Source organism: Cynocephalus volans, chromosome 13 (genome assembly GCF_027409185.1).
Source record: "Cynocephalus volans isolate mCynVol1 chromosome 13, mCynVol1.pri, whole genome shotgun sequence".
NCBI lineage: Eukaryota > Metazoa > Chordata > Mammalia > Dermoptera > Cynocephalidae > Cynocephalus > Cynocephalus volans.
The window spans coordinates 87713720-87739158 of NC_084472.1; the positions used below are offsets into that span (position 1 = coordinate 87713720).

General features: G+C 34.4%; 1 protein-coding gene across 2 annotated transcripts in view; it reads left to right on the top strand.

Annotated features, from left to right (window-relative positions):
• TENM3 (teneurin transmembrane protein 3) overlaps positions 1-25439 on the top strand; it is a 335936-nt gene that overhangs the window by 130043 nt on the left and 180454 nt on the right. For both annotated transcript variants that reach the window (XM_063077415.1, XM_063077416.1), the window contains exon 2: positions 22365-22602. The gene's annotated coding sequence lies outside the window, so the exon portion shown is untranslated. The remainder of the gene's footprint in view (positions 1-22364; positions 22603-25439) is intronic.

Consider the following 25439-nt stretch of genomic DNA (forward strand, 5'->3'; position numbering starts at 1 on the left):
TGGGCACAGACTTCATGAATACGATCCCAAAAGCACGGGCAACCAAAGGAAAAATAAACAAATGGGATTATATCAAACTAAAAAGCTTCTGCACAGCAAAAGAAACAATTAAAAGAGTTAAAAGACAACCAACAGAGTGGGAGAAAATATTTGCAAAATATATATCTGACAAAGGATTAATATCCAGAATATATAAGGAACTCAAACAACTTTACAAGAAGAAAACAAGCAACCCGATTAAAAAATGGGCAAAAGAGCTAAGTAGGCATTTCTCTAAGGAAGATATACAAATGGCCAACAGACATATGAAAAAATGCTCAACATCACTCAGCATCCGGGAAATGCAAATCAAAACCACATTGAGATACCATCTAACCCCAGTTAGGATGGCTAAAATCCAAAAGGCTGCAACTATTTAAATCTTTGTTTTGTAGCGTGAAAGCAGTCAATACATAAATGAATGGACATGGCTGTGTTCCTGTGAAACGATTTAAAGAAACATGTGGCATTAGACTGTAGTTTGCAGACCTCTGGTTTGAAAGGAGACACAAGCTTTTAATACTCCATCTTCTACTCCCTTCAAGAGAAAAAATGGAAACAAAGCTAATTATATGTTTATAATGCTATATTTGAAGCTTATCTTCTGTCCTCATAATTTTCTTGACTTGCATGAGTATACATAAAGAATAATACTTTTTATTTTAAATATTCTAGAAAACACTGCATTGGTATTATGCTTCTTTATTTTAGAAAATCAAACTAAGTTCATTTAAAGTTATTTGTCTTAGAAAAGAAATCATTTTTAGGCAGAGCACTGTATTAAAGGAAGAAATAACTTAAAATTTCTATCATGTATAGTCTCATCCCTGTACATGAATAGTAGTAATTGGCTAAAGGTTAAGATTTCTATGTTGAAATGGCCATTTTCTGTTTTGTTTTGTTTTTTTATTACTTTTATTTATTCTGTCCCAGAGTTGAATTTCCTCTGTATGAGTTTAAGCTATGCTCAATTACTCTGATTTTGAGGGTAGATAAAGTATTACCTGAAGCAGAATTAAACTTTAAATAGAGTGCACTCAGGCTTATGTTTAGACAATGTTAAGAAAATCCACTATCCAAGATTTTGATATTTATTCAGTAGTTCGTTTTTTGTTTTTTTTTCTTTTTGCTTTCTAGACTGCCACATCATGAGCATAGTTTTAAGAAATCAGGTTCAGTTCCCTGTCAATACCAGATTTCTTCCTGCTTGTATGTTTCTTTTTCCTTCTACTTCATCTGTTTTTAATGTGAGTGGTTTCTGTCGAAAAACATCTTGAATGTGGGATGTGGGATAAAAAAGAAAAGAATTTGCCTTAGAGAGACACATGTATTAAGTCTTCACTCAGTGCTGTGGTTGCAAACAAAGATGAACTTTGCAATTTAAAAGAGGCAAAAAAAAATTTCTTTTTTAAAGAGGTAGTGTAAACACTATGATGCACTGGTAAGAAAAATTTTTCTAATAACTACAGTTTAACAGAAATATAAGCCAGTCCTGTGGATTTCCAGAATGATTAGAGTGATTAGAGCCAAATATGGTCAACATGATGAGATCTTATGATTTTAAGTAATTTTAATAGATGAAAGATATTTCTGAAAGTATTTTGAAAATTCTGTTTTACCCTCTTTTCTCTCCTTCATTTCATGTGTTGCTGAAACTAATCAATCTATCCTACCTCTTAATTATCTCTCAACGTGACACTACACCTTTATCCACATTGCCGGGGCTTTTGTTTATATATTCAATACAATACTGTAAGTATCTACTAACTCTCATCACCCACCCAAATACCAAACACACACACAAATAGACACGTGGCACACCCATCCTTCACACTGCTGCTAGAGTAGTCTTCATGAAATGCATGTCCGACCGTGTCATTTATTTGCTTAAAACCATGCAACAGCTCCCCACTGCTAATAGGGTAACAAGAAAGCGGAACTAGGCAAGGCCCAAAGTCTTTATCGTAACTTTCCAACTTCATTTCCTGCCTTGTCTGCTTTTCTCCTACCCTATCTCAACATCCACCTACAGCCTTTAAGGTCTACCCAGTCTGAACTATTGCTTCCTTGTCTTCCCTCTCACTGTCATGCTTTTGCCTCTTTCCCAGTTGTCCTGAAGGCTTCTCTGCCTGAAATATGCTCAAGCATTTTCTTATCGGAAAAGCTTTCTGTGAACCTTTCAGAACTCGGCATATTTCATCTCTTAGATTATTTACCAGATAATATTTAATCCTTTTGTATGTTTGTATACTCAAGAGTAGGAATGCAGTATAGTATAGTAAGAAAAAAAAGCTTTGAAATTAAACAGTGAAAGCTTTAAAAGGGCAGGAAAGTGTCTGTTTTACTCATAGTTGAGTTACTAGTACCCGGAAAGTACCTGAAATACTATATTCAATATATATGTGTCATTCAATGAGTGAATCAATGAATGAATCAATTAAAGAGATAATTGTTTTACTCCTTGGAATTGGATTGGATATCAGCCCAGGAGGCATGTCTAAAGATATTAAGGGTTTAAGTAGGGGCCCCCATCTGTAATATTGCTATATTGTATGTATAAAAGGAATTGCTAACCCTCCAGTAGGTTATAAGGGAAACTGTAATGGTTAACTTCAGAAATAGCAATGGAATCATTGACAATCAAGTGAGTCTACTGTATTAACAAAGTAGAAATCCAGTGACTCTGTAAGAAAATATATAAATTTGGGGAATGTATTTTATTAACATTAATATCTGTGATTATCATGTATGTAAATAATAGCACTTATTTTATTCAGTTTCAACTATCTTCGTGATTCTTCAAATATTTAGAAACCTACAAGATGGCTCACATAAATGTCCTAACATGTAAACATTTCTAAACCATTATCAACATATCTAAAACCTAACTGATTATCTTCCCTCCTTAGGAGGGTCCCATTCTTATTTTCAAGTGTTTGCTTAAATGTCATCATCTCAATAAGTCCTATTCTGATGACCCAATTTAAAATTTTGATCCCTTCCCCACCAGTTCTAATCCACCTACCCTGCTTTGTATTTTAATATCACCTTCTATGTCATTTATTATATTTACTGTATATTGTGTCCCCCCTACATACACGTTACAATGAAAGCTCTACAAGGGCAGAGATTTTTATATTTGTTTGTTTTTAACTAATGTATCGCTCATGCTGTGGTAGGTGCTCAGTAAATATTTCTGGAATGAATGAATGAACTATTACCAAATGAGTCTACTTAGCACAACATGGTTAAAAAGATAGTCATCACTTATTGCTGCCACATGATCCTTGTTCCCTGGAAGAACAGTCAGGTGAATTTTCCTCTGACTTCTTGTAGGGAAAATATAGGAAAATGGTCAGGGCCCCTGAGATGTTCAGAATCTTGCCAAGCATTTGATGTAAATATGTATGTGCACCCATGTGTTTCTTGGTTATTGTCTAATGTAATTGTGCATGTGCACCCAGGTGTTTCTGGGTTGTCTGACTTGCAACCAGGTGTCCTGGGTTATCAAACTTAAGTATAAAGGATGTGTGGCTCTGATGCACAGGGACCTCCCCTCCCACCCGCCCCCCGGGATGTGGCAGGGGGAGAGGGGGTGGCGGGCACAGAAAGGCCACTACTGCTGCTGCTGCTGAGGAAGCTGAGGACTGGGCTCGTACTGTCTGCCAGTGGCTCCCGGGATCTTTCCCAATTACCTAGCTTGTGGACCTGCGTGTGAGAGGTCTGGTGACCCATTCTGGCTTGTGAGGGGTCTGTGACCTAGTCTGTACAAGGGGTTTGAATGGTGTTGAGCCCTAGCCCGACAATACAATTGACTACATCGGCAGGATTCCAACAGTTGCACTACAAATACCCTTCTTTTCTCATAATAAATCCCTTCCAAGGAGCCTGTGTGTGGCCCACCAAATCAAGCACAAATTCTTCCACTCAGATTTTAAAGTCATCAGTTGTCCCCACTTTCTGTCTCCAGAACGCTCGTTCTTGAGTTGCTTTCCACACTCGTGTTGCTACTGATCTCCACAGTCTTCCTTACGATCAGTGCTTCGATTTTGCTAACTCTCTACTTTCTCTTCAGAGCTTAGCTGATTGTTAGCCTACGCTTTAAGCCTTCCCCAGCACAAAGCAAATGTTTTCTTATTCACCTTCCTCATGTAGTTTGAATGTTATTTTGCACCTGCGTGAGTTTTGTTCTAGCTGCTTCAGGTGTAAGTCCCATTTCCCCAATTAGGGCATAAGCTCCTTTAGGCCAATAAGCCTGCTTTCTGCTGTATCTCCATAGTACTTAAACATTATTGGCTTAATAAAATTTGGATTTGTGGCTTGGCAGCAGTAAACTATTGTTGTTTCAAGAAGAGAGTAAAGTTATGAAAATGAAGGGTCGGTTTTATGCAGGATAGGTTGGAGTGGAGAGTCAGTAAGCAGAGATGGCAGCATACTGTTTTTCACAGACATGATTTTTCTTTAATTTAATAATAATAGTCTCAACAAGGTAGTGCAGTGAGACTACAAATGGAGGAACAAAACCAAAGAGCATTGTGAATAAACTAACAACATAGTTGTCGAAGATTAAATTTAAAAATTCAGAGACAGTGAGAGTCAAAAATGTCACCAAACTTTTGAATAGAAAATGGTGATTTCATTGGAAAAGTGATATAGTTGAGAGAGAGGAGATAGGTTGGGCACAGTGTATAGAAAGAGGATGAAGAGTTTAGTTTTGGACAGAAGTACAATGCACATAGAGAAGAAATGCTTTCCTTTAAGAGATTTTAGAATGAGAATAACGACATTATATTGTCCATAATGGATTTTTTAAATTGTGTCCACAGATTTGAAAACCTCTTTTTCCCTCAACATGGATGTGCTCTCTAGATTAATTTTCAGGGATCATATTTTGCACTGAACTTTTAAAATCACATTAGTTTATTTTAAAGCAGGGTTGTTATGGTTCTCTGGTATAAGGAAAGTTAATTGAAATATTTATACTAGTATAATTTTGTTATAATTCTCATTTCAAATATAATGGATCAGTGCCTGCTACACAGGGAAGGACACACTGGGAACTAATTTACCTGTGAGAAGGCAGAGGAGCAGAGGATGAAATCATGGTACTTTTGAGAAAATTGCATGATGTTAAGGTTTGTTATTGCTGCTGCTGCTTCTATTGTTTTAAATAGGATATAACTAAGCTTAACAACCAGTAAAGGACAGAAATAAAATCTTAATCAGTCTTGATTTTTTTTTATGTTTAAAAAAGAGGTTCAAATTCACTTTATAGCCTAGGGAGTTAAAGTGGAGACAAAAGTACTCTTTTGAGAGCTGTCATTTCTCTTACTGTGACACTATTAATAACGTAGTGTAATGCTGTTTTGGAAGTTTAGTTCTTTGCTTGTCTTTTTTTCTTGTTCTGACTCTTATGTATTCTAAATAAAAAGGAAATGAAGCACTTAAAGGGAGATACTTCACTAAATTCATTGTCTCCTTGTGCACTACATTCTCTGACCTCAATTGTAATTCTCTGAAGAAATACTTCTTTTTAAAGCTCTATTTTTTTTCTTCCTTTCCTGTTTCATTGAGTCTCTTTTTTGAGTATTTGCAGGTTTCTTCACGAAGTTGGTTTTTTGGGGTTTTTTTTCCAATTAGGATGAAAACTAGATTATGATGTGACCATTTCATTGTGAATGTAACTTCCCTTTCTGACAGCTCCATTAGATCTGCCCAGTTATAAATCTTCAAATTCTGACTTGCCTTGAAATCAGAAAGTGTTTTTATTATGCTAGTCTTTGTGAGCAATAAGCATGAATGAAGACATGGCAGATATCATAGTCCCTTTGAAAAACTTACCTGTTTTAACTCAGTGCCAGGGCAAAATACTTTCTGCTAAATCTGATGATTCAGCTTTTATTGCTATTATGTGCATTATGTGAACATTTATAATTTAAAGAATGTTTCTGAGATTGCTCACTTTTCATTTTTATGCATGCAGTAATGAGTTGTGTGTAACTTGAATTTCATAATATTTATTGTTTGAAAGTTAATTAGTATTCATTGTTAGAACACCTAATACCTCTTGTTCAGATACTCATATAATTGCATGTGTCACTTGATTTTGGTGAGTATTTTTTAGGACAAATTATATATTTAAGTGGTACTACCGCTAATTGCATTGACATACAGAAAGCAGATTACTAAACATGTTAATATAAATTGTACTATAAGTCTTTTCTGATACTCTATTTTTATAAAATGCATAAGGTTAGATAACATAAATTACCCAGTATTATAACATATAAATAAGAATCATAAAAGAAACAGATATTATTTTGTTGTGAAAATATGAAATTGCTTAAATCTATTTTGATGACCTCACTAAAGTATGTGATCAAAATAAGAAATTAAAGAGTTAACTCTTCTTTATAAACCAGAAAGCCATTAACTTTTAATAAGCCTATCTCAAATATTTGTCAGCAAATTGTGGTGATAATCAAAGATGAGCCTATGGGATTGTGCTTTGTAGTCTATTTGATTTGATAACTCTAATAATCCCTTAGAATGTTAGGAAAAATATCTTATGCTTACATTAGCAACTACTGTAAGTTGATAAAAGAACTGCCAACCCCAAGATGTACTATAAGGACCAAAAAAAAAAAAAAAAGGAAAGGGGTGATACGTAGGGTCTTTTTAAAAAATCATTGCTTTTAGAGGTTTTTTTTTTAACCTAATATATTTTTGTTTCTTAGCATGAGAAAGAGATGTACTGGCTTCAGAAAATTTTAAAATGACACAGAACACTGCCCACATAAAAAGTGTTAAACTCTATAAAACTGGAAAATAACATTCAAATTATTTTTTTATCTGTGTTCTCCTATTTAAAATGCAGTGTGGTTTTCCTGTAATAGAAGAATGTTTTTGCTATCACTGCCAGTTTGGGATCTCCACACTAGACTTTGCTAGAAAGCACTCTGACCTCAGACTCAAAGCAAGCATTTCTTCAGTTTAAAATTGAATTTCTACAGCACTATCTTAATGCTAATGTTTTCTCATTTTCTTCTTGACAACATCCTTGAAACAAAAATGACAAAAATAATTATTCCTGTATAAATTAGTGTGGAGAGCTTTTGAGTCACACTGTGACCATTGCCAAATTCCTTAATTTCTCTGAACTTTGTTCCCACTTGCATAACAGGAATAAGTAGCTACAGTTTAAGAAGGCTGTGAGATTAAGTAATATAATATATGTTGACCACATAGTATTATGAGCTTAATAAGCTTTAATGAATGTAAATTTCCTTTGTAGATCCCTCTCAACCTTCCCCTTTTTGCACTTAGGATCTATATAGTTACATTGAGCCTAGATTTTTAGTAATTCCTTTTTGGAGTTACTGGATAATTAATTTACTTACAACCAGCCAAAAAAATAATAATAAAATAAAATAGAGTAATAAGATGTAAGTTCCTTTTTTTAGTAAAGAGAATTGTCTTTTAAGCACATGGTATTTTTGAGTTTCAGTGGTTAAAGGAATTGTTTTAGACTGGATATGGACGTGTTAGAATGCTTTAAAAAATCGATTCTAGCTAATGGATAGAATGTTTTTGAAGTGAACTATTGCCTTTCCTTCAGTGAACCACATACAGCAGAAAAAAATTCAAGTTAAACATTGAGGGAAAGACAGGCTCTTCCATATAGAATTAGTGAGAATTGCAGCGATCTGCTATGGGGAATTAGAATTTGAAGAAACCTTTCCATGTGCATTATTCCCTAATGTCTAGAATCAGATAAGTAGCCTCTAATTTTAAATGTGCAATTATCCAAAGGAGATGAATATGCAGGGCATAGCTGGATAAGAACATCGATCCTAATGTTAATATTTTTATTCTTCTTTATAATAGACATATAGTTGGCAAAAGCCACCTGTCTGTAAGATCCCTAAAGACCACAGCTAACTGGTGAGAGAGAGGTAGCCAGCTTTATCTTACATCAGCTATGGACATATAGCCCGAGGGAGACATCCCAGAAAAAGTCCCTTGCCATTGTCCTTTGTAATGTTTTTGATCAGTTGTTTTATCTTGAATAGATTTTTATTTTATTAAATGCAAACTGATAAAGAATGACAGCATTTGAAACTTAGAGTTAGCAACCAGAGCTTCAAACTGTGTGTGTGTGTTTACAAAAGCGCTGTAGAATTATGGAATTTTTTTAAAAATCGGAATAAAAGACCTTAGAAATCATAATCTGTCCCCATAACATTACAGATAAAAGGAACCAAGACGAGAAGACTAGAATATGCTAGTGATAGAGTCAAAACCTAAATATGTTGGTTTATGTCAATGTAAAGAAAAAATATCAAAAATAAGAATAGTCTTTTTTTACTTATATGTCCCGAATTTACATATAAGGTTGTATAATTATTCTGGGTCTTTAATATTTGTATCTGAAATGTTAGGGTCTCAGAATTTTTTAAATTAATGTTAGAACAGTAGGTTCCTCTTAAAAATAAATTAGTAATTATATTTTAAAAATAAAACATATACTTTTGCAGCACAGACCCCAATCATCATTCAATTGTTAGTGTATCTATAATCAGATAAAACATAGTTTTTTAGTAGGCAGATAGTGTACATGCTTATTGATGAAGGCTTTGTGAGCTATATGTATTTGGCACATATTTTGCATATATTATAATGTGTGATTTTCTAAAATATTTGGATTAAAGCAAATATATTCAAGACTGTGCAAATGGGAATGCAACAGATTCAAGTAGATGATTTTTTATTGATAAATAAATTCTAATAATACAAGTTTCACTTCAGTTTTAAGAATCATCATGATTTTCAACAGAAAGGCATATTTATTGTAAACCCTAAGCAGTTTTTCTGAAACCTGAAAAGATTTGTGAAAACAGCCTGCAATAAAAATCACACACGCTTCATAAAACACTACTTGATAGATATCACTTGCACCATTAAGAACTAAACGACAAAGGATGTAATTTCAGTTCTGGCATGCAATATTAATCGAAAGCCTTTAAAACATCTTGCTGATGGGAACTCTGACAACGTGACATTGAAGAATTATGAGCTGAAGACATCTATCTTAATCAGATTTTTTGAAATAAATGCCATAAAACATAAAGTTGTTTTGTTCATCTTTACATTTTCACGTTTTGGTGGAAGCGTCATTTTCTAGTGCATTGCTTTAAATGCTAAGAATGCAAATTCAATACTTAAAAGTATGAGTTCAGTGTACGAGGTTGAAGCAAATTTAGTCAGTATACCCTGCATACTCAGGGAATTGTTTCTGTAATAATGTGCGTTCTTCCTTCTTTTATGCTAGAGGTATATTGTCTTAAGTACATACTTCAATTAAATGATATTGAGATATTTTTGAAATATTATTAGGTGTATATTTGCCTTCATAAATTTAAAAATAAAAATGGAATGCTTTTAAAGACCTTATGGGCATACTAACCCATAAACATCATTTTCTGCCTAAAAAAAAAAAAAAATAGTAAAAAAAATTCTATTATTTTATTTGAATAAATGAGAAAAGCCTGGAAATTAAGACCTTACATTGAAATAGTACTTCACAATTATAAAAATACTTTAATATGCACTATCTCTTTTACTCTTCACAACACTTTTGTATAGGAGTGATTATTACCCCCATTTTATAGGTGAGGAATCACAAAATTTTGAACAGGAGGCTGATGTACACAGTTACCAAATTTTGGACAAGGAGCTTGAGCCTCGATGTTATAGACTGAAAATTTGTGTTCCCCAAAATTCATATGTTGAAGTTCTGACTCCCCATGTTATTATATTTGGAGATGGGGCCTCTAAGGAAGTAATTAAGGATAAATGAAGTCATAAGGCTATAGCTGTGATTTTATAGGATTAGCATTCTATACGAAGAAACACTAGAGAACTTGCTTATCCATGCTCTCCCTCCAACCACCTCCACCATGTGAGAATCCAACAAGAAGCCAGCCATCTGCGAGCCAGGAAGAGCACCTGCACTAAAAACAGACCCTGCCAGACCTTGATCTGGGACTTCTAGCCTCCGGAACTGTGAAAAAATAAATTTCTGTTATTTAAGTCACCCAGTCTATGGTATTTTGTAATGGAAGCCTGAGCAGACCAGGTCCTCTGTACTCTTCACTGTAAATCCAGTGCTCATTTACCTCTTCTATAGAAAATTTTAATAAACTGAAACTAAACTATTTGTAGACTCATAAAAGATCAGAAGATCTTTGAAAGAAAATCTTAGTCACCTGCTTCTTTTTGAACCTCCTTGTTGAGAGGTAGGTTTCTAGTGGCAATGAGCATCCTAAAGAAAAATGCAGGCTTCCAGCCTCAACACATCATGACTACTACTACTTGAAAAGGCATAAGAAAGCCTCAGAAAATACAGATCATTAATCCCCAAACAATACTCGTACTTCACATTACTATAGTAATTTCAGTTTATAGAGTATTGTCATATACATGATCTTATTTTGATAGTGGTCTTCATAATATCTCCCATATTCAGTATTCTTTTCACTGTACTATCCTGCCTTCCATAGATGCTCAGTCATTAAAGCACCAGAAACATATATACTGTATTTGGAAGAGTCTTTTAATGTTATATACACATGCAAAAAAATTATCCCCCAATTTTTAATGACAGAGAAGGGAATTCAGCAAATATGCATGTATGTGCCAGCTTAAACTATGACTCTATTTCCTTTTTAATCAAGGAGCATCATTATCTGGTTTCCAGTTAGATCACCCACATCGCACATGCCAAGAATGGAAAGGGTACAGTGGGTTCCATTGAAGTCTGTCACATTGACATTATATTTAATGTTTTTGGTAACACATATCTCTGCCTAGATGTTATGTTATAATCAGAAGGAAACTTAAAAGGAGATTTGGTTCTGTTTCAATTTAAAACATTGACAGTATGGATTTCATTGACTGCAGATAACAAATATGATATCAAATAATATGTTAAGAAAAAAATGACAAAGTTAATATTTTGGGGGGAAACAAGATCAGCAGAGTTGTTGGGAACTTTCCGTGTGTTCTCTGATTATTTATTTTTCTTATAGTTGCTGAGATATTTAAGAAATAAAAATCAGAAAAAGTCTCAAAGTAGACTGAATCTCTTTTTCCTAAAATTAATTTTTAAAATGTATTACAAGCCATCATAACTTTTACAAAACAAATCAGTTTTCTTTAAAAATCAGTTTTGAAAGATGCATACTGGCTTTTTGCATAGTTGTTTTTACAAGCAATTTTAATATTGAAATCTGAAATAAATTTAAATTTGATATAAAGTGATTTTCGCTATATGGACCTTAAGATGCTAATAGTGTTACAACATAATATAGAGAAGTTTGTTTTAAAAATCAAAATATTGTTTTGAATATTTATAACATAAGATTATACAGTGGGTTGTTTATGACATGAGTTAATATCGTGGGGTTTTCAGAATATTTACATTTGAAGTAAAGTGATTTTTTTCACTCTATGTCCTGTAAATGGTTTATGTGTATAACTTAAGATACTATGATGGGTTTTTAATTACCTTACAGTTTTAATATTTATAACATAAGCTGATATACTTCAAGATTTTATTATGTATTACCTAAAATAAAGAGAATTTTAAAACTGAAAAACTTTAGAATTTATTGCATGACCCCTATTTTATTCTCTCCCCATTTTTTACAGTGGAGGAAAAATATGGCTCAGAAGTGAATTAACATATAGTTACATTTAATTAGAGCCAGTACTCAGCTCTATCTCTCCTATTCCTTTTCCCAGTACTCTTCCTTCTGTATCAGACGATTTCTTTGTTATAAGGAATGTGTTACCTGAAAAGCATAGCAAACTCAGCATTGTTTGGAATATATGATTTGCTTTTTTATTCTTTATAAGCCACTTGTTACATAGTAATATAGCTTTAGTTGCCTTTTGGCCTGTCCTTCTCCATATTACAAATGTGTTTTATTTATATCATATATACCCTGTTTAAAGTAAATAAAATTTAATTGCACTAAAATCAGATGCTCATCTCTTTTCTCAAAAAGAGAAAAGTGTTTATTGATTTATGTCAACAATTCTTTAGTTTCATAATTGGAACAGCTTCTTCATTTTTTGCTTACTCTCTCAGGTAAAATATTTTAAAATAGGTGGAAGGATATCCTGAAACATACACAGACATTTCAAAGGTATTTTTATCCAGTTTTCTATGCATATATAATAGATAACCTTTTATGTATGTTTCTGCTAGAAATGATTATACAAATCTAAGAATGCATAGATAATAACATTTTTGTGGCATCACTAGTGTTGACAAGATGAACTAGGACCTTAACAAGCAAAAGATAGCACTTGTTTCCAACCACTGAAATACTTCAGGGTGCTTGACATTTACACTAACTGCACACTTTTGAGCAACCATAGAAGCCTGCATGATATCTTCAAAGAGAAGTATTGCCATTCAAGAGAAGTTACCTTTTAAATGAAACATAGCCAAAAATGCTGCTACTCAATAACAAAAAGAGAATAGCAGAGACAATTCATACAAAATGAGAAAAAGATGAATAAATATATGTTCTGTGTAATTTCACAGCCATAAGCATGGTATTGGGAACTTTGGGAAAAGCTGTTTAAGTAGCTCTAAAGAAAGCTCTACTCTTGATGTATATTGAGCTTACTCATTCTATCTTTTTGTCTTTGAACTACTACTCATTCATATGTAACCACTCTTTATCTTTTTGGTGTTATCTGAGTGATTTTCCCAGATCTGTTTTCCAATTCACTGGTACTCTCTCTACTTGTATGCAATACTGGTTAACCCATCCGATAAGATTTTAATTTCAATGGCTGCATATTTTCTATTCATAGACATTCTACTTTCAAAACTGACTCTTATTTTTTCATAGTGTATAATTTTTAGGTTTTTAATTTCTTTTAAGTCCTAAGCATTCTAAATATACTTACAGTTTTATCTAATGGTTATACTATCTGAAGTTTGGGGGGAGATAAAATTCCTGCTGTTTGTTTTGTCTGTAGACTTGAGCTGAAGGTAGATTGTTTCCTCTTAAATTTTGTAATTTTAGACTATAAACTTATTGAAAGCAGGATTTTATCTATAGAAATCCTTTGTGACTTGGACTGAGGCCATGTTCTTCTAAAAAAATTTTGCATTTGCTTTTGTCAGGTGCCCCAGACAGGAGCATTGCTGATCTGGGACCACGTTTAATATTAATTTCTTGGCTTGGGGTTCCAGAACCACGTTGATAGTATAAGTTTCAACCTCATATTCCAACCCCAGGGAGGCCCAAGCCAGTGGTTAAAATTTTCAGGAGTTGTTGGCTTTCTCATCCAGAGCTTAAGAAAATACAAGATTATTGTTCCCTCTGCAGTGAGAAGACTTTTAAAGCTAATCTTTGACTGAAGATATAGCACTTCAAGGGTCCTGGCCTTATCTAGGGGTCTCAGTAACAATTTAGGCATTATCCCTTGTCTCCTTATGCATTGAAAAGTTTACAGGGACTAGTAAACTTCTTCAGGGAAGCTACAGTGTCAGCTTATGTGCTCCCAACATTTTTTCTCTCCCTATTGTATTTGGCTCCTTTTTTTCCAATTTAGTTATATTAACTTAAAGTATAAGTTCCATTAGTAGGCTAAGATAAGTTGACTGTTTTGTATACTGCTATATCTTCAATGCCTAGAACAGAGGATGGCGAGTAGTTGATAATCAATAATATGCTAAATGAATTAGCCCAAAAGGTATTTATTTTATGTTAACTAGCAGTTCTGGGGTCTGTAGCAAAGGATTTGGCAGGTAATCTAGGTTGCCACATTGCCTCAAATAAGAAGTACAATAGAAAAAAGAGAATACAAAGGTTTAAAGACTCCTACTTTGATTATTTCTTCTAATCCTCATGTCAAAGAATGACGCTAAATAAAACAAATTCTCACTAACCTACTAAGTACAGTAAATCAGTTTATGCTCACTTACGTAATACTTCTAGTCAGCCTGTCTTCCTTTAACATCTTATTTATCTCTAAGGTTTTTCCATGTGCAAATGTCTTTATGTAAATAGGCTTACAATCAATTGTCTGATGAAGAAGGTGATATTGTTTACTTATATAGCATCTTACGATTTTTAAAACACAGTTTTAATTTTCATTTAATTTGCATGCAACTATCTGACAGATCTGAGAGACCTGTGGTGGTGAAAATTTTTACCCAGTGCCATATTTTAGCCAAGGGCTTGCAGGTGAATTTAAATGGTTATTTCATTTCAAATGCTTGGCTTGTGTGAGAATCCTAGATAAAAATAATGGACCAGAGGAGCAGGTTTATGTGAAAGTGATTTTCTGAGTGAGGTGAGGTTTTTCTTTTCAATTTCCATCATACCATTTTAGGTAGTTATCTTATTAACAGTGATGGGCGGGGGAGTAGAGGAGAGGAGAAGAAAACACCGCCCCATCCTGAATATCTAACTATTTTTGCTTTAATCCTGAATATCTAACTATTTTGCTATTTTACCACTGAGTTTGTGGTATGACTATAAACGTATTTGTTTTAATTTTCTCCATTTGTAAGGAAAATTCTTGCTACTTATCTTTGTCTTTTACAGAGGGAAGTAATGACTACTAAATGTCTGCAATGTATATGAGATTTTTTTGGCAAAGGAGATATTTTATTTATAATTTGCTATTTTCAGTGCCATAAGAATTTTGAATTTATTATACCACCTTTCTAATATCTCCTGAAATGTAGCCAGTTGAGAGAAGTGTTATTACCTAAATTCACCATTAGAAAATTAAGGGAAAGTAATTTCTGTAAGTCCACGGAGTTGGCTGATAATTGAACAAAAGATAAGCTAGACAAAGAATTAGGTTAGGATTTTCGAAATCAAAAGCTAACTGTGATTTATATGGTCCTTGTACACTTGGAAGTGTAAGACCTGTGCACCGTGCACAAATCCCACACACACCAGGATGGTTCACCTCACAAAGACCACGAGACTGAGACCACTGCAATCAAGCAAGAGGTTTTTATTCCAGCATGCTGGGGTCGCTCCATTTTCAGGACAGAAGTGGCCCCGAGCTCTTAACTCAAGCATTTTTTATACAGTTTGGTAGGCAGACTTTTACAACAGGGTGAGTTGTACACAGCTTATTGGCCATCTGGGGTGACTTTTAATTTCATTGGTGGCCTTCAGTGGCGTGGTACACAGACGAGGAACTGGGGAATTGACTAATAGCCCGCCCCTTTTGCCCTTAGGCCCCTCCTGGAACTGGGTGAACTTTGGGCTCTTTGGAAAGTCCCTTCCCCCTGGCAGTGGAAAGTCCTAATCTTCTGGCAACGGAAAGTCTCAAGCACCTGGTAGCGGAAAGCCCTAAGTATCTGGTATTGTTTACCAAAAAGGTTGGGGGTTATCTCTACCTCTACAGAAGATACTCGAAGCTCTGGTCACTATAGGTACAACTAACGTGGTAATAAATATATAAAAACAAAGAGTTTTGTATGGTTTGTTTTGGTGACCTGTTTGAAGAAAGATGTTAATTTTGAGGAAAACTTAAGTTTTTTTTTTTTTTTTTTTGAGACAAGAGAAGGTAAAGATAAGGCCAGGAAGTAGGGTGAGAACAAACAAATTTTAGGATACAGGATCAAAGGCTTTTAATCCCACTTTCGCTAATCACCGATAAATGGGCCTGGTTCCTCTTAAGTATTTTCCCAGTTCAACATGGTCTGTGTCATATTGTGAATTCTTAGAGGGCTCTCATTAGTATCCAAGAGTAAGTAAGCCACATGCTGGGGAATGCCTGTAGGTGTTTTGTCTAACAGTGCTTCTCACTAGCACTAGCAGTTTTTGTAAACTCTAGCAGTTTTTGTAAAATTAGAACCATTTCTGTTCTTTCATATTCTCTCTCCCTACTCCCTCTCCTTTTTCCCTGTTCCCTACGTCTTCCTCTCTCCTTCGATCCTCCTTTCTCCATCCGTCCATCTGTCCATTTGTCTTTTGTTAGCAGACTTTACTCAAACTGCAGTTATTCTAAAACAGCAGAGCTCTCAGCCCCCAGCTTCGTTCTCCCTTCCAAATCAGGGTATTTCTTCCCTAGAGACATGTGCAAGCAGCCCACAACCGAGATGCAGAGAAGGAAGAGAAGGACACAATAGAGAAGGCAGGGGTGGGACCGAGCCGTTGGAGTAACTGGTGACACCCTGTCCAGCTGTGCACACCTGCTCAAAGCAAGTGCCCGCCCCTTTCTCCTCCCCTCCTCTCATCTCCCGCTCACCTTTCACTTCCTCGCACATGAACAGAGCACACACATACAAATGCGACAGACACACTCGCACGAAGATATTTTTATCTCCCAGCAGGTATTATTTTCTCTCCCAGCTTTCCTTTTTGAAAGTCCATTTCCACTCTGCTCCCCAAAGACCACAGCCCAAGGCTGTAAACCATAAAGTAGCTGAAGCTGAATTGCACATAGCAGTCTGGGAGCTGCCAGTACAAGGGTATTTCAAAAAGTTCATGGAAAAATAGAGCTAAAAGAAAATGTGAATCTTTTCACAAACTTTTGGAAGTACCCTCTTAGTGGCTTTTAATTGAACACAATCCAAACCAGCATATTAACCCAGATATGTACAAACACCAGGTGTTCTTTCTTTCTTTTTCTTTCTTTCTTTTTTTCTTTTCTTTTTTTCTAGACCTGATTCTGTGATCATACTAGATGGGAAAAAGTAACTGACTTCATGACTATGAGATGAAATTCCTTCTTGTGTAGGAACTGGCAAGAGATTAGTTTATTTTGATCCCTGTGACATTTCTGATTGCAATTTTCTTACTTGTTAAAGCAAACAGTTTCCTCTTCAGACATACTTGGTAGTGTGTTCTTACTTCCTGTGATGGTGACAAGGCTCTTCAATTACTTTGTTTTTCCTCATGATGTTCTCTTTGAAGGAAGTGTTTCTTCTCTATCCTTAATAACAGTTACCATTTAGCATTTACTTTTATGTCAGGCACTGTGTCTTTTAGATCCTTTAAATAAGCACTATCGAATAAATGAAGCTCAAAGAGATTAAGTAACTTTTTCAAGAAAATATCCTATGAAAAAGAAATATCCTGTATTTATTGTCAATTGTCTCTATGGCACCTTTCACCTCATTGATTCATAACAGCAGAGTTGCTATCCCAGGAAGAGTAGTCAAAAGTCTCTTCTTCCCCATACAGAGCTCAGTGAATATGCCATACATTTGCTTTGAATTAGGGATCTATAAATTACTTACACTAGAGTCTACCTGTTATCCAGTAGCTTTTGTGGCTTCTGGCATGTTCATGGTCTAATAGTCAACACACCTTATTCAGTATATACCATGATTCAGGATATTAACCCATGCCAATAGGTTTAACATGGGAACTGACAGCCTTAAATGACATTGCTGATGATCTAGGTTCTCGGATGGCAAAGGGAGGAGCAAAATAGCCAAAGTCTTTTCTGTCTAATCTCTATGATTAATATAATGTGAGTTGTAAAAAATATCTTCTACAAGTAAAAAACAAACAAACCAAAAAACCTATAAATTTTGTCCAACTTATGAAATAAAAACAAGTAACTGTTAGGCTTTTTTTAAAGTTATGTGAGAAATAGGACTTTAATAATGAAACAGGCAGAGTGAACTGATTAAAGGCACTGGTAATTTCTAGTAAGTATGGTGCCAAGAATTTTATTTTAAAAAAAAGTAAAGAAGAATATTTTGAAAATATAACCTATCGCTTTCCCAAAATATCTAATTAGGAGCATTTCTAGTAATAAGCTAGTTTTAAAATGCAAGGAAAATTATTATGTAGAGTGTAATATGCAATAATGTATATTTTATATTTCATATCATATTTTATATAATCTTTCCAATTTTGCACATCTTAAAAAGCAGATTTTAAATATCAGAACATTTGCTATGGTTCGTTCCAAAGAAATATTACTAAAAAACAGTCTTTGGGATGAATGACATGATACCCTGCCTGAATGAGATGACCTGTCATGGTGATATTATTGCATAAATGTCATCAGTCAATCAGCACATTATTTGGAGTCTTTAAATTACAGCCCTTGGTGAAGTTACTAAAAAAATCCAAAGGAATTTAAGTTATAGTCCCTGACTTTTAGGATCTAAGAATTTAGTTGGAGAAATAAGACATGTTTGCAAATCACCGTACGATTGAAGATGATATGGGTAGGCTCCACTTTTTACCACTTCAACATTCTCTTATTGAATTCTTTACAAATAGTCATTCATTCAGTAAATATTTATTGAGAATTTATCCTTGTGTGGTCCTGAGGAGCTCAAAGGTGAATTTAGCCATGGATCCTGCCGATAGAGAGTTAACAAGGGACATGAGACCTACAAAATTAACCAATACAGAGAGGAAAGTAAGTAGAGCCATGAAAAAATAACATAGCAGATACTCTAAGACTCAGAGAAGAGAGAAATGATTTTTACATGAAGAAAATAGAAGGGGTGTCATCTTTCTTAGAGCTTAAAGTGGGATTTGGATATGGAAAGATGGAGGAAAATGTCTTTCCAGATGGAAGCAACTGTTCACAAGTGGAAAGGTGTGAGGTGTATGGTGGGTCCAACAAGCTTGACTACAACAAAGAATATATGAAGAGAATGTATAGGGGAAAGTTTACGAAAGCATATTTGGGGCTATCTGTGACCAAATATAGCATTCACCTTTAGAGTTCATTTTATATTGAGAGGCACTAGGAAGCCATTTGGAGTTTTCCAGGCGTAAAGTGACATATTCAGAACTATGTTGCAGGAACATTAAACCTGGTAACTATGTGAAGTCTGATTGTCCCATCTATAACTCGAAGTCGTTATATCCAAAACTTTTTCTCAAGTCTGTGCAAAGTTTGTATCACTGGATTAGTTTAAAGCAAAAGGCTACCGTTGCTGTTCTGGTTGTTCCTGTGTGAATTTGCCCCCCTGTGTTAGACTCTTAAGCACTTTTGTAGTCCACAAGTCTAGACCCTGTACTTCTGTTTCTCCTAAGCAAACTTTTTAATCTTAAAAACACTCTAAATCATGTAACTGATCATCTTTCCCTCTGTGTTGCCAACTAGATTATATTTAGAGCCAGATTTGTATCCCACTTTTAAAATGTATAGAACTGTACAGCAGGCATTTTGTGCACTGACCTTAAATCTGGCTTTATCTTGTCTTTTCTATTTTTCATTTATTTTATCTTCTTTTCTTTCTGTGTTTAACTTTATTTTATCTTGTTATGCTTTCATATACTTCTTCTATCTTTAATAAGTTGGTATAGATAAATACATACTCCAGGTACTGCTTATGTTCTGTAAGCCCAAATCTCTAGAACGAGACTTGACCCCAACTGAATCCTTGGATTTTGCTTCTGTTTGTGGTCTGCTGCAGAATTTAAATTTCTGACCACCCACCCTGTCTTACTCAGACTCTGCACTTATTCCATCAAATTTTAAATTGAACCTGGTTTTTATCATCTGGATTTGTTTTATGGGTAGGCCTCCTGATTGTGTAGTCAAATCAAAAGAGGTTCTAGCAGGCAGAACACACCGCTGAACTAGGTAGCGTAGACCACTGGAAAGAGCATGGATCTTTGCAGGGTATCTTGTACATTGCAAATTCTTAATAAATACTTGTAAAATGAAAAAGTGAACCTAAGGAAACCCACAGCAGCACATTTTTGAAACCTTAAATGGAAGCTTTTCTGACTGGTTATGTCTTGGTTTATGGATAAGAATCCTAAATTCACCATATTGAAAATATATGATAACAGATCTTAAAATAACTTAATTGTCAATAGCAGTCTGAATGTCTATGATGCTTTATTTTACCATTTGCACAATATTGACTTAGCAAATCCCTGGAATATAGAGTCTAGATAAATGTTTGTGGGATGAATGACTAAGTGCATGAATAAATGAATGAGTGAGTAGATTTCATTGAATCCTTAGCATTGTACTAAGACCTAGATAATGCAGTATTGTTTCCCACATTACAGATGAGAAAACTGAGGCTCACTATCAGGATGTTTGACAGAATAAGGACTTAAATTTGGTATTCTGACTTTGAATATACTGATCTTTCCTCTATAGTATAATATCTAATATATAATTTCTTCTAGACAACGTATAAAATATAATAACATTCTTTCACAGTTCTGTGCTTAAAAATATGGAGTCACTTGACCCATCCCTCTACTTTTTTTTTTAGGCATGATGATCTCATTACTTGGTCCTTTGAAATGTTTTTATCAAATAATGTTTGTTTCTTTTTCCTCTATTTTCATTCCATTGATACCAACCTAATCTAGGCCCTCATAACTGCAAGTTGCTATGTCATACTATAAGCACTTCTTTTTGTTTGTTTGTTGGTTGGTGGCTGGCCAGAATGGGGATCCAAACCCTTGACCTTGGTGGTACAGGCTGTACTTTAACCAACCGAGATAACCGGCCAGCCTAGCTTCTTGAAATGTGCCTTTAAGACATACATAGAGATTCTAATCATATGCACTGATGCTTGGAAGACGATGCTAATTAATTATATGATAGCTGAATAATAAATCTTTCATGAATTTTAAACTGCTAGTTTCTTTTTTCTAATACAATTACAACTGTATGTGCTATTTTAACCCTGCCATTCTCTCAAAAGCTTATTTCAGTTTAACTGAGATTTAAACATTCATAGTTTTTCATGAATACCAAAGCAGTGAGCGAAGAATGGTTTTTGCAGTTTCTGGTGTGGGGAACTTCAAGAGTAGAGGCTGTGCAAGAAAGGAGCTCTATTTTCATATCTTTAGGTATTAGCTCTGCCCCTCATTTCAAGACTGAGAAATTATCAGTTATTAAATTATGTGATATGGGTTATTAGAGACCATTAGAAACATGCAGTAATTACAGATATTATATGCTATGGAGGAGTTATTTTTATTATTGCATCTGTAAAGAGGTTTGATAACATATATTCAAACGATTATATATTATGTATTCGTTTCGTGTAACCAGAAATACAATGTTACACTGTGATATATGGCTTAACAGTCACTGCTGAAGTTCACATTGTAGATGAAAGATTGTTCCTGTGTTTTTTATTCTCTTTCAATACTTGCATTTATATTAATAGCATGATTTAATATATCATTTTAAAATTAATTTGCATTTTGAACTATATTTAGTCAAAAATTGACATCTTATGTTTGTGGAACCATAATAAGTTTAGCATTAAACTAAGGAGCCCCATCTATCTGTTTGGTAAAATACAGTCTTTGTAAACTCTAGCATGTCCAAAGCTAGATAATGAGATTGGAAAGTAGGTCTCAGAATATTTCTTTAATTTGTGAATCTTAACTTATGACTTATTAGCTTTAGGGAATGTTTCAGTAGTTACAACATAGCATTGTGTTTATATTTTGAAGTTGCTAGATCCTTTATGATTCTGGTTTAGAACAAAGTATTTGTACCACTGACATAGAGGCATGAGTCTTTCTGGTCACCTATGACTTACTCCAAAATGTAGTTATACTGCATACTGTGAAATTGGAAAATCTGTTCTGTGTGTGTTCTAATGGATGTAACGGTCATTAAGTATATGAGTCTTCTGACGTTGTAATCAGATGTGATTCTGTCTGTTAAGTATCCATGAAACAACATCTGCTTCACAGAGTGACCTTCTGCTAAAGAATACTTAGCGTCTATTAGTAGATCATAGTGCAGATCTGCCTTATTTGAAATGCACTAAACTAGAGTAGTCTGTTGCTGTTTAGCAACTAGCTCGTAATAATTTATTGCAGTTAAATAAAGCTTAAAAAAACTCCATTAAATAATTATAGGGATTATATGTGTTTCGAAAACCTTTGTGTTCTGTTGAAATTACCCATTTAATTTCAGGGTTGGTTTGTTAAAAAAAGCTGAAATCTAAAGGCACATTAGGGGAGCTGTCAGATGCTATTTTCTGTAGGTGTTAATAAAACCAGATAAAAAAAATCTGAAACAAATTAAAACCAAAAGCAATTTTGCCATCTGTTGTATATTAATTAGAACTTTGTGTATCAAGGGTAAACTTGCTCTTAGAGAATGTCACTGAACACCCGCTTAATAGAATAATATGCAAATTTATTAAGTTATGGATTGATATGCAGTTTTTAATTCTAATTCATCTGTAGTGGATACCCAAGAAATTGGTAGTATATATAGATATGTATATAAACATATATATATATATATATATATATATATATATATAAAACAAGTTTTCTGTCTTTTTTTTTTTTCAGAGCAACCTGCAAACAACCAAGGCCAGTCTACCCTGCAGCCTTTGCCACCTTCCCATAAGCAGCACTCTGCACAGCATCATCCATCCATCACTTCTCTCAATAGAAACTCCCTGACCAATAGAAGGAACCAGAGTCCGGCCCCGCCGGCTGCTTTGCCCGCCGAGCTGCAAACCACACCCGAGTCCGTCCAGCTGCAGGACAGCTGGGTCCTTGGCAGTAATGTACCACTGGAAAGCAGGTACCTCCTATATGTGAGGCTTTCACATTACTTTATTATTCGGACCACACAATATACTACACAGAGAATGTATATTCTTTTTAAAAAAAATTTTTTTGAAACGTGATTACACATATTTGTGGTGTACAGAGTGTCAATACTTGTGTACAATATGTGATGATCATATGAGGATAATTAACACAGAGAATGCATATTCTAGAACAGTCAGCCAGCCGTATTTTTTCACATCTAAAATTTAAAAATAAACTAGTCTAACCCTTTTCTCACTAAGAGAAATTTACGGTATTTATATACTCTGTGTTTTGTCTTTTCTAAGGCCAGTTCCAGATTGTTGCTAATTTTTTAGTTGGTCAGCCAATGAATTTTCCCATTCTTTTCACACATTTCATTTTCTGCAAGAGAGAAGAATAAACGATTGTAGTGAAACTTTTCCTAACTACTGTTTTTTTCATATGTGCAAATTGTCATGTGGAGAAAAGGATAATCATGTAAAATGTGCTTCTCAGTCTCATGTAGCTTGATTCAGTGAACGTGTTTAGCATCTATTTGGTTCTAGACTTCCATAGTTTCTCAGACTGTATTTTGTCCATTACATTACCAAAGCTAGCGGACTTCAATTATAATACCTATGCACAAGTCACATGACAATTTTTTAAGGATATTTTAGCTTCTGGCAATATGAGGAAGATTGGGACTTAATCTCTAAAGTTTCTTCCAGCATTATTTCCTAAAACACTTCTATCAGGAAATTCTATTAGTCAATTCTATTAGGAAATTCTTCCTTACAATGAACTGAAATCTCTATGCCAGAAACTTCATCCTCTGGTTGTAGTTGTACCACTAGTAATCTGGAGCTATATAAAGCAATCTTGCTTCCATTTCTGCATGATGGCCCATGGTCTTCTCTCAGTATTCCAGACACTTGCTCAGTTTAATGGTCTTTCCCCGTATACATACCAGTGTTTCAGTGAGTTTCTTAAGTTATGACTTCTTTCCTAGGCCAGCTCACGGGTGGCAATCTGCTCATACAAAAGCATAGATCAGTAAAAGCTGTTTTGAGCTAATCTATTTTATTATTAAATATCTCCTGGTACATAAAATTTCACCCTCTTTTTTTGGACAGAACCTCAACAGTCATTGTCCCCTTTATATTTTGTATCGTACAAGCAAAGAATGGTGTCTTACCATTCTTTTCTATTGGGAAGATTGTAATAAGGTTCCCCTAACATTCCTGTTATTATTTATTTCTTCTCTCTTCTAAGCTTCTGCTAGGTTCAGAGAAAAAGAATCATCACCATATAAAAGCCAGAAAATAGAGGACTCAACCTCCTGAGAGAATGTCCCCCTAAATGTTCCACCTTGTAGAGCCTCTAGCTAACTAGCATTTAAATTAGCTGCTGGATGACAAAAACTGTCTTACAATGAGTAAATTGTTATTTCTTGCCATTAGATGTATGATCTAAACCAATTCTGCCCTGAGGAGGAACTAGCAGGAGGTCCTCACAGTTAGTTGTCAACAGTAAAAATCTTTCTGTCTTTTCTTTTTCTCTTGACCTAAGAACAAAGTTCCAAAGAACTCTTATCTTTTTCTCTGTAGCGTCAGCCAAGAATAGTTGGGTTTTATTGTTTATTTTATATTATTGAACACTCTGCTAGGAGAGATTAGAAAGAGAAAGAACAGGGAAAAAGTAGGCAAAAAGCAGATTTCACTTAAGACAAAGAGTTATATATACAGTTTTGTTTTTTTCCTCCTGAGGTTATTAGCACTGAGCTGAATTTACTCAGTGTAATTAATTAGCACACACTGAACAACTAATCAACACTGATTCACTATTGTCATTTGGAAAAATTTATCAGGAAAAAAGTAATTTTCCAGTTGAGTCATCAAATTGAATATGGATAATTGCATTGTAGTTGACAATAATTGTTCTGACAAATATTTATGAAATATGTCAAGGTAAATCATCAGAAATGTGTGTACTTTTATTGATGTTGTATAGCACAAAAGCCTCAAAAACTGTCAATAGGAGAATTAGTATTCCTTGAAGTCATGTCTGATAATGAAGAAATTTGGAATGATTTGGGGGAAGGATAAGATGTGTTCTTGTTATTCTTCATATTGTACTGATGAATTTTGGTTGGTGAAAGGTTAAGGAAAGAAAGTAGCTGGGTAGAACACAATCCATTGTCGCCATATGTGAAATTATAGCTGGTTTCTCTATATTGAGGCCATATAAGAAATCACTCCCAGGGTGAGTAGTTGCTGAGATTTTCTTCTATTTCAAAGCAATACCATTAATGAGCCATCAGTGGAGTTACGTTATATGGTTTCAAATTGACACAGGAAGAAAATCAACCAGCTGATATTCTCTCACTAATAAATATAAAGAATAATGAATCTAAAAATTGTATATCATGCTAACAAATTTTAATCTGTAGTATAGTTTCGTTGTTTTCTCGTTAACCAATGCTCATATCTTATAGTATTGCTAATCAAAAGAAATGGTATTTCACCTTGCAGGTACTCAGTGAATCAACCTAAGCAGTGATGTGAAAACCTCACACTGTACTGACACAGTACCACTGTGGTTTCTTTAATAGTCTCACTTGGTTGGAACTCTTGAGGTGAAGAACCAGTCTTATTTATCATTGATTTTTCCTTTTTTAGTTAAGGTTCCCTATTGAGTAAGATTCTCAGGCTCAGTTTCAGCTATATTAACAACTTTATCCAGACTTCTGTCTACCTTTACCTAGTTTTTAATCTATGTATGTTTCGTCTTTGGCAATTATTTTAATATATACATATACTCATTTTACTGATTCTCAGTTTTCTGAAA